The following is a 7,788-nucleotide window of genomic DNA, read 5'->3' on the forward strand; positions in this document are numbered from 1 at the left end:
GAGTGATTAACCTGCAACATCTCCTACTATATTAGCTTACAGTGCCGTGTCCACCAACTGATGTCACAGTTATGGTTTGTGTCTTGACCACAAGGCCATGTCAATTTGAGAGACCTTGGAGAGACTGTACATCTTATCACCAAACTCTACCACTGTTGAAATTACAATGGTTGGCCCAAAGGAGGCATTTACAATTAGAGGAATTGGGGTGACATATTTGTCACTGAGGACGGCTGAAACTCTGGTGGAGAACATGTTAATGTGTTACATGTACATTGGCTGCCAAGGACTGATTCAGAAACAAACTTTTGTATGTCATCGTTGTTTGTCATCTTATGTTGCTCGTATTTATATGTTGCTATGTTTTCCTGGTGTTGCAAGCAATGCTTTGCAAACATGCCTGTTGGACGTTTCTTTTCATTTCTTGTTTTTCCTCAATCAAGAAAAAGTATTACAGATATGAAACAAAAGAGAAAACACACAAAAATGTACCATGAGACAATCTGTATAGAAGGCGATGCTACACTTCCTGTCACCACACCTGCTGACAGACACTGAATGAAACGCTGCACGGAGGAGGTGCTGGGTGACACACACAATCCTCAAAGTGGCCGGCACAGAGTGAGAGTGCTGCCTGCCTGCACCACGGTTCACATTACCCTCTCTGGGGTCAGATTTCACATGCTTTCCACCAGCTGCTCGACACCACCGAGCGGCTCGGCCGTCTAATGACAAAGGGTGAGACAAAACCACAGGTGAGATGCTGAGGAAATCCAGCCAGGTGTGAAATTTAGGGGGGGCAAAAGATACATAAAAAAGTAACAATATATTTATTAGTATTCTAGTCCAGCATCAGTATCTGTCTGCTAAGTATCTGTTGACTGTTTCTATTGGTCGGGAGATGATGACTTAATCAAGCAATAACGCTGCAAACAAAATGATTTTCATCTAATAATCTGGCCAATCACGAGCAAAGGTAACGGCTTGGAAGCTGCAAATGAGCCACTGCCTTGAACGCACGCGGGCTAATGACATGATTATTTGCTCATCAGGGCCATGTCGAGTGTGTATGTGTGCACACGTGTGGAAAGTCTATATGTGTGCTTGTTGGAGGCAGGTGGCTGCGGCGGTGGTGGTGGTGGTGTGCCGGTCACATCTCTGCATGGTAATAAAAGCCGGAGCTGTTGTCACAAAACTCAGCCCCTACGCCCGGCTTTTAAGTGCTGCCTCTATTCTCAGAGAGCGGCGGACACATTACAGCGAGGGGAGGGAGGAAGGGAGGGAGAAAAAAGAGCGCTAGAGAGACAGGGAAGCGGGGGGGTTTGAGGCCTGTGGCTGAAGGATTGATTTTAAATGTTCTGCAAAGGCAGTGTTTACTATCCTCTCTGGCTAGCCCCTTGACAGCGCCGGCATCAAAACAAGATTTGTCCCCCCCTCCCCCACCCGCCAGAGAGAGAGGGAGACAGAGAGAGAGAGGGGAAGCAGGCAGGGAAGGCGATGGTTGCTTTAAGTGACGGTTCCTCTCCCTGGACAAATGCTTGGTTCGCTCCAAAAAGTAGCGCAATTAGTTCCTCCCATGGAAACTCTGTGAATATCATCGATACTCAAACATACAAAATTGCTACTTTTGTGATGCTAACTTTGTACTTTGTACGATAATTGTAATCTTTCCAACACTGTGAGGGATAAAACTGGCCTGCATGTGTTTTAATGGGAAACCATAACTCATTAGCAGTCATTATTTATGGGCTTGACATTAATGGGTTTAAACCTGGCACCTGTTCTTAGGATCAGTTTAACTACAGTCAGGGGGGCAGATAAGCCTCTAACTCTGCTCGCATAAAGAGTAAATTGACACTTTAACTAAGGTTACAATGTGGTAGTGATGTGTACTCAGGTAAAGTTGAATCCAAGTTAAAGGGAGATGTTGTATTTTCTTTTATTTGTTGTTTCTTCTACAAACCGCCGACCCGAACAGCTGATCCGATATTGGAACTGCACGCGTGGGTATGCAGGGCCGATGTGCGGAGTGAGACATAGTGCAGAGGGAAAGGGCCGTCTGCCGCCGAGCTGAAGCAGTGACAAACAAGTCAAGTACAGTGTATACTTAAAGTGAAATGTTTGTTTATATGTAGGACTCTTTTAAGTGGCTAAAGTACGTGGTACTCGTGGCCCTGTCTGCAGCGGTGCTTCGCTTAGCTTCCTACCAGGGGCCGTGCTAACTGTCACCTACTTAAAATCCTTAAAGCCTGTTTTTATTCTATAGTTTGTTTTACTCTCAGCAAATCCAATAAAATATAGGCTATTATGACAAACTTTATCAGGCATAAATCACCACTTTTTTGGGACTATTTGCAGCAGCGGAATAATACACATTTTCTGCCTTAGATAGTTTCTACAGCAGAAGGGTGTGTTTATGAGACCCTTAATGAACTATTGTGCCAATATACATGGTAATAAAGGTAAATGTCACCTAACAGTGGAGGTCTACAAAGAAACAAGCTACATCAGGGTTTGAATACACGTTCTTTGATTATAAAAAGTAATCCAAAAAGAGATCAGGTAATTTGGCTTCCACTATTGTTGTCTCTGTGTGCTATAATATCTTCAGAGTCTGAGAAGTTTAACAATATTGTCTGCATTTCAAAGCTCTCTATTCCACATAAGAAATAGTGTGGCCTTTTGTAGCAAACGTTCTGAGCATTTGGCAAAGAAACAGGCTAAATACTTAACTGGATTTGGAGGAGAAAATTCCCTTCCGTGCCACACGGCCACACTCATAATTATCCGATTGTTGTCGACCATTAGGAATGTGATTTATTGTTCTTTGGCAGTCAGGATGGAGGTTTCTCACCCCCGCCTTGGACGTGTGTGAAATGCACAAGTCTGCAGGGCTGAGGAGAATATGGGGAAGCGAGAGCCATATGTCTGCGCTGTCAGAGAGCCACTTGTTAGAGGAAGTTTAGCCTCCCTGTGCCTGCAGCCACAGCCTTAATTATTAACAACATGTCTCCCCTCTGAAGAGCCGTGTGCGGGCGGCTCACTGAAAAGGTGCTTTGGAGTGTGGGCCGGGTGCTGACTATCCTGTGGATACGGAGATATTCAGTTAGGGAAGTGAAGTCTTTTGTGGGAGCTGTTGGTTTGTAGACACTCATCCTCCCCTTCCCTCTTATGTAGTGCTTTATAATTAAAGCTCACTTTAAACATAAGCAAAACCAAGAGTGAGTCAGTTTCTCTTACATTTAAATCATTCATCATCAAGTCCGTCTGTGTCAGTGAAAGGTTTAAAAACCATCACTTCCGGGGGGGTTTGTATCCACGTTTTTCAGCATGTAGAAGAGCTGCACTGATTGGCTCTTGACATCAAATGTAACAGGAAGTCTGATTCTCTTATTTGCTTAAGGTATGCATATGTATTAAATTGTAAATATCGCATAAATAGTTTAATTGCTGCTGTAAGTGGGATTAATTTTCCAGCTCCTAATGTAAAATGTAAACTGTAGATTCGACCTCAAAACACGATGAAATGTATTTGCTGCTGTTTTGGGACCTTTCTGGAAGCTCGACTCTTATTTACACTTTAAAATAAAATGAGGTGTTAGGTAACATAAGCATGTAACCTACTACACACATACGCTGAGGTTGGTATGGCATCATGGCTCTCCAAACAGCGTGTGGATAGCATCTAATCAATACGTGTCTGTTTTCATTTCAGCTGCATTGTAATTATCCAACAATCAGTCACCTGTAATTATCAATTACAACAATGAGATGGCTTGATAATTAGCCAATGAGATCAGGTTTACCCTCGGCATTAAATCCAGAATTAGGTCAGGATTTGTTCTCACAAAGGCCCCACTGATCGTTAGGTTTGATCACCCAGAGGACTTTTTTTCACGAGAATAATGATGCAAACCAAATAAGCGATTTGCATTTCTGCTTGTTTCTGAGACGTCCCTCCGTTCTGATTCTTCCCTTCCCGTCCTCTGACAGACTCAGTTGCACATTGAGACGATGTTACTCGTTGACCTTTTCAGAACTCCTTTGTTTTTTATGTCTTTGAGCCCAAAAAGTGCCTGAGGGATGTCATGGTTACAAAAAACACACAAAGCATCCAGATCAGCGCCCCACCATCCCCCACAAACCGGGACAACAATTTCATGGAGCACATACAAACACGGCGGATGCAGAATTATAAAACCTGGTTCCTAAGATAACATGGAGTCCAGTTCAGTGGGAATCGAACAGATGATTTGGCATGTTAACTACAACCTTTTTTCAAAGCTTTGATTGAATTATTAACTATAATATCACTTTGGTTCCATTTAAATTAATTTTAGTGATTTATTTTAAATTTAACTCCAAATTTTAAGTGATTGGTCCAACAGTAATCTCAAGGTTATGTGTTTGAAACACAAAGCTGATAACTTTTAGTAACAATCTTAAATTTTTGGTTATAGAATTTCTTGTCAGGTCATTTTTTCATAGTCGAATAATCCAACCCAAAACAGATTGAGCCCATGGCCCACACATGAAAGCCGTGCATCTGTCGACTGCACCCTCCTCTGCAAAATCTAAAGCAGCGTAGATTTAGTGACGCCAGTCAGCCAGCTGTGGTTGGTTCCCAACAGATTTTTTTTCCCCCAGTCAATGCTCACATTAATATTCTTCTTTTATATATTTTTTAAGATAATTGTTTTGGTCTTTTCTGCCTTTCATCGAGAGGCAGTGGTCAGTGATCGGAAAAGAGAGTGAGGGTTGGCACGTGGCAAAGGGCCGAGCCTGGGGCTGCAGCATCGGGGACTGTAGCCTCTGTATGCGGGAGGCGCGATTTAACCGCTGAGCTAAAGTGGCGCCCCAACATTGGTGTTCTTCATATGCTTCTTATATAACATGCAACTCTCACAGAACAACATAGAACAGATTAACGACTTGTCGCTATAAACAGACATTTGAAATTGATACTGTAACATCTTAAATAAGGTTTCGATTAAAAACAGTGTGGTCACTGTTAAACATATCTGAAGGTTGAATGTCTTCTAGATAAAAAGGTTAAAATTTATTTTCCCCTCCCAAATTTTTTTAAAGGCCTGCGTGTACGCTCACAGTCCTACAAACCATTACTAATACGAACAAGAGATGCTTCCATTGAATAAAAAATGATACACGCATTAATAATTGACGATGATTTAAAATGGTGCTCTGAGACGCCTAATTAATCCCATTCACACTATTTATTGAAACTGCCGTCGCTGAAAAAGACGGGCTGAGGGGATAAAACGAGGATGTTTTAAAGTATTTTGCCAAATCTAATTTTGTCTCTTGTTTCTTGTTTGTGTGAGTAAATTAGAACCTCCCCTGTGCCGTGTTCTCGCGTGCCGTGCGTACTCGTGGTGTTAGTTACAGACAAAAACAATGAGTGTGTCTCTGAGGCCTTACTGACTGCGGCAATACAGACGAACAGTGTGATCTCCTACAGTCCACAAAACCCCTAACACACATGCAACGCCTGCGGACATATGCAGAACTGTGCACACTTTCTTTCTCTCTCTCTCTCTCTCTCTCTCTCACACACACACACACACACACACACACATTGAGCCCAGTGCAGTGGAACAGCCATCAGTCAAAGTGTGTTGGCGCTGCAGGTCCGGGGGCATTTACATAGATAGATGATGGAGAGATTACGGGGCACAGGGGTTATTAATCACGCCGCTGAGAAGCAGAAGAGGGACTCCTGGGTGTCACTCTTCTCTCCAGGGACGGCGCTTTACCCTGGATAAGTCTTTTGTGCCATTTCCCATGTTCTATTTGCCGCCTAGCTAAAGCACAGTGGTATTATGAGTGCCATGGCTTTCAATATTGCTGCAGGGAGAAAGAACGGAGCAGCTAAGTCCGCCTCCAGACACTCGCTTTGGGGATAAAGTCCAGAATCACCTGCGGAAATATATAAGAACTTTCTGCAACACCTAATGAGCCTTTCTGTTAATTTCATATTGTAAGCAGCACTTTATATTCAAACTAAATACACAGCTAGGTAGTGCCAAAAGGTTTTGTTGAGTAATGGATCAGTCGGTTGATGAATGATCAACATTTTTGATTCCTCTAATTTATTTATCGGGGAGAAATATCAAACTTTTACTGGCTTTGGTCGGGCTGTTGGTGGGCGAACACAAGCGATTGAGACTGACGTTTTGTAGGTAATTTATTGCTTTCTGATGTTTTAAACTTTTTTGACTCTAATTTAAACAAGCAAAGGTCTACACTGGATGAAAACGATGTAAAACTGTGATACTGGGTCCTGCTGAGAGTACACGTCCTCTCCTGAGCTGTTTGCGTTTATGTAGGCCCCAAACTTAGCGCCATGTGGATAACAAACCGCACTTACCAAACTCGTCAGCCCAGCAGCAGCACTTTTTTTACTCCAGATCCTTTCCTTTTATGATTTGCTTCATCCAGTCTCCGTAGTTCTTTACCTGCTCTGCCCCCAGGAATGAGTTGGAACGACCGATCTGCAGCGTACACTGTCTCTCTTCATAATGTTTCATAGTACTACAGGTGATTCATTTTAAAGAGCAGCTCCAGTCATGTTTTAAGACATATAAAATGCTCTGCTTGAAATAATAAATTGTGTCTGATATGTTTTTTCTACAAAATATGTTTAATTACCTTGTAAAAATCCTCCCAAGGCATCTCCTCCTTCTGCCTCATTAAAAATTCACAAATCTCCATAGTCCCCACCCACTATGCACATTTCCAATTTCTCCTCCTTCGCGAAAACAAAACACGTCTCTGCCATTGTTTAGTGGCAACTAGCTTGAAATGTAGTAATTAGCAATAGTAACGTTAACGTTAGCTAGCTTTACATGCTAACATTTGATAGCATGTTAGAAAAAGTGCGAGTTAGAAAACAAACTTAGCGAGTTCTGTCTGTGGTGGATGCTGTTGCATTGCTCACGTCGTAATACTCTTTTGTAAATGATTACTTAATGAACATCACTAAAAAGGAGTATTTGCTAATTGAGTTCATCATTACTAAATGATCACTTCACACGAGGTACTTCCTTGATTTGTGTCCCCCCGAAGTAAAGTGACGTCGTAATACTCATTTGTAAATGGCCGCATATCAATCAATGTATGAAGTAACTGTGAATTAACATTTCTAATTGATGATCCATTAAGTGTAAACTAATGACATAAAGTCACAGTGACTACATCATTTCTTAATGGTGAGCAACAGGAATTCATGATACATCCTGCATTAATTCATGCATCATCATGAGTCATGCATTACTGAAGCATTACTTCAGTATGTAAATTGTACCCTTAATGTAAAGTGTTACCGGTTAAACACTTAATTTTCACTTGAGGGGTCTTTAACAATTCTTCATTGTGTTTGGCAAATCAGATTAACAGGATAATAATTAAAACAGCATTAAAATAAAAACAGCTCATCTCATCTGTTTAGAGACCGTCCTGTGTGTCTTCATAACCCTTAGGCAATGGGGCTCAAGCTAAGTTCTGAAACTTCTTTGCCTGCCATAAACTTCATTCTTATTTTATACTGGTGATAAAGTCCTTCTTTGCATCATATTGTGTCAAAGACTTTCTGTGTTACGTTCAGATGAACCCTCAGAAAACGAGCTTTGTACATCTTGAACATAAAGTGTGACTTCTTCTTAAAAAGTAATCTCCCTCGATGAAGCATTCAACGCGCACCGACCAAATAATACAGCCGACTCCTCTCACTAACTATCACAATGCCGCTTTTAATATTTGAGCCCAGCT

Source organism: Semicossyphus pulcher, unplaced genomic scaffold (assembly GCF_022749685.1).
Source record: "Semicossyphus pulcher isolate SPU_LCO1_2020_fin unplaced genomic scaffold, fSemPul1.0.p SCAF_17, whole genome shotgun sequence".
NCBI lineage: Eukaryota > Metazoa > Chordata > Actinopteri > Labriformes > Labridae > Semicossyphus > Semicossyphus pulcher.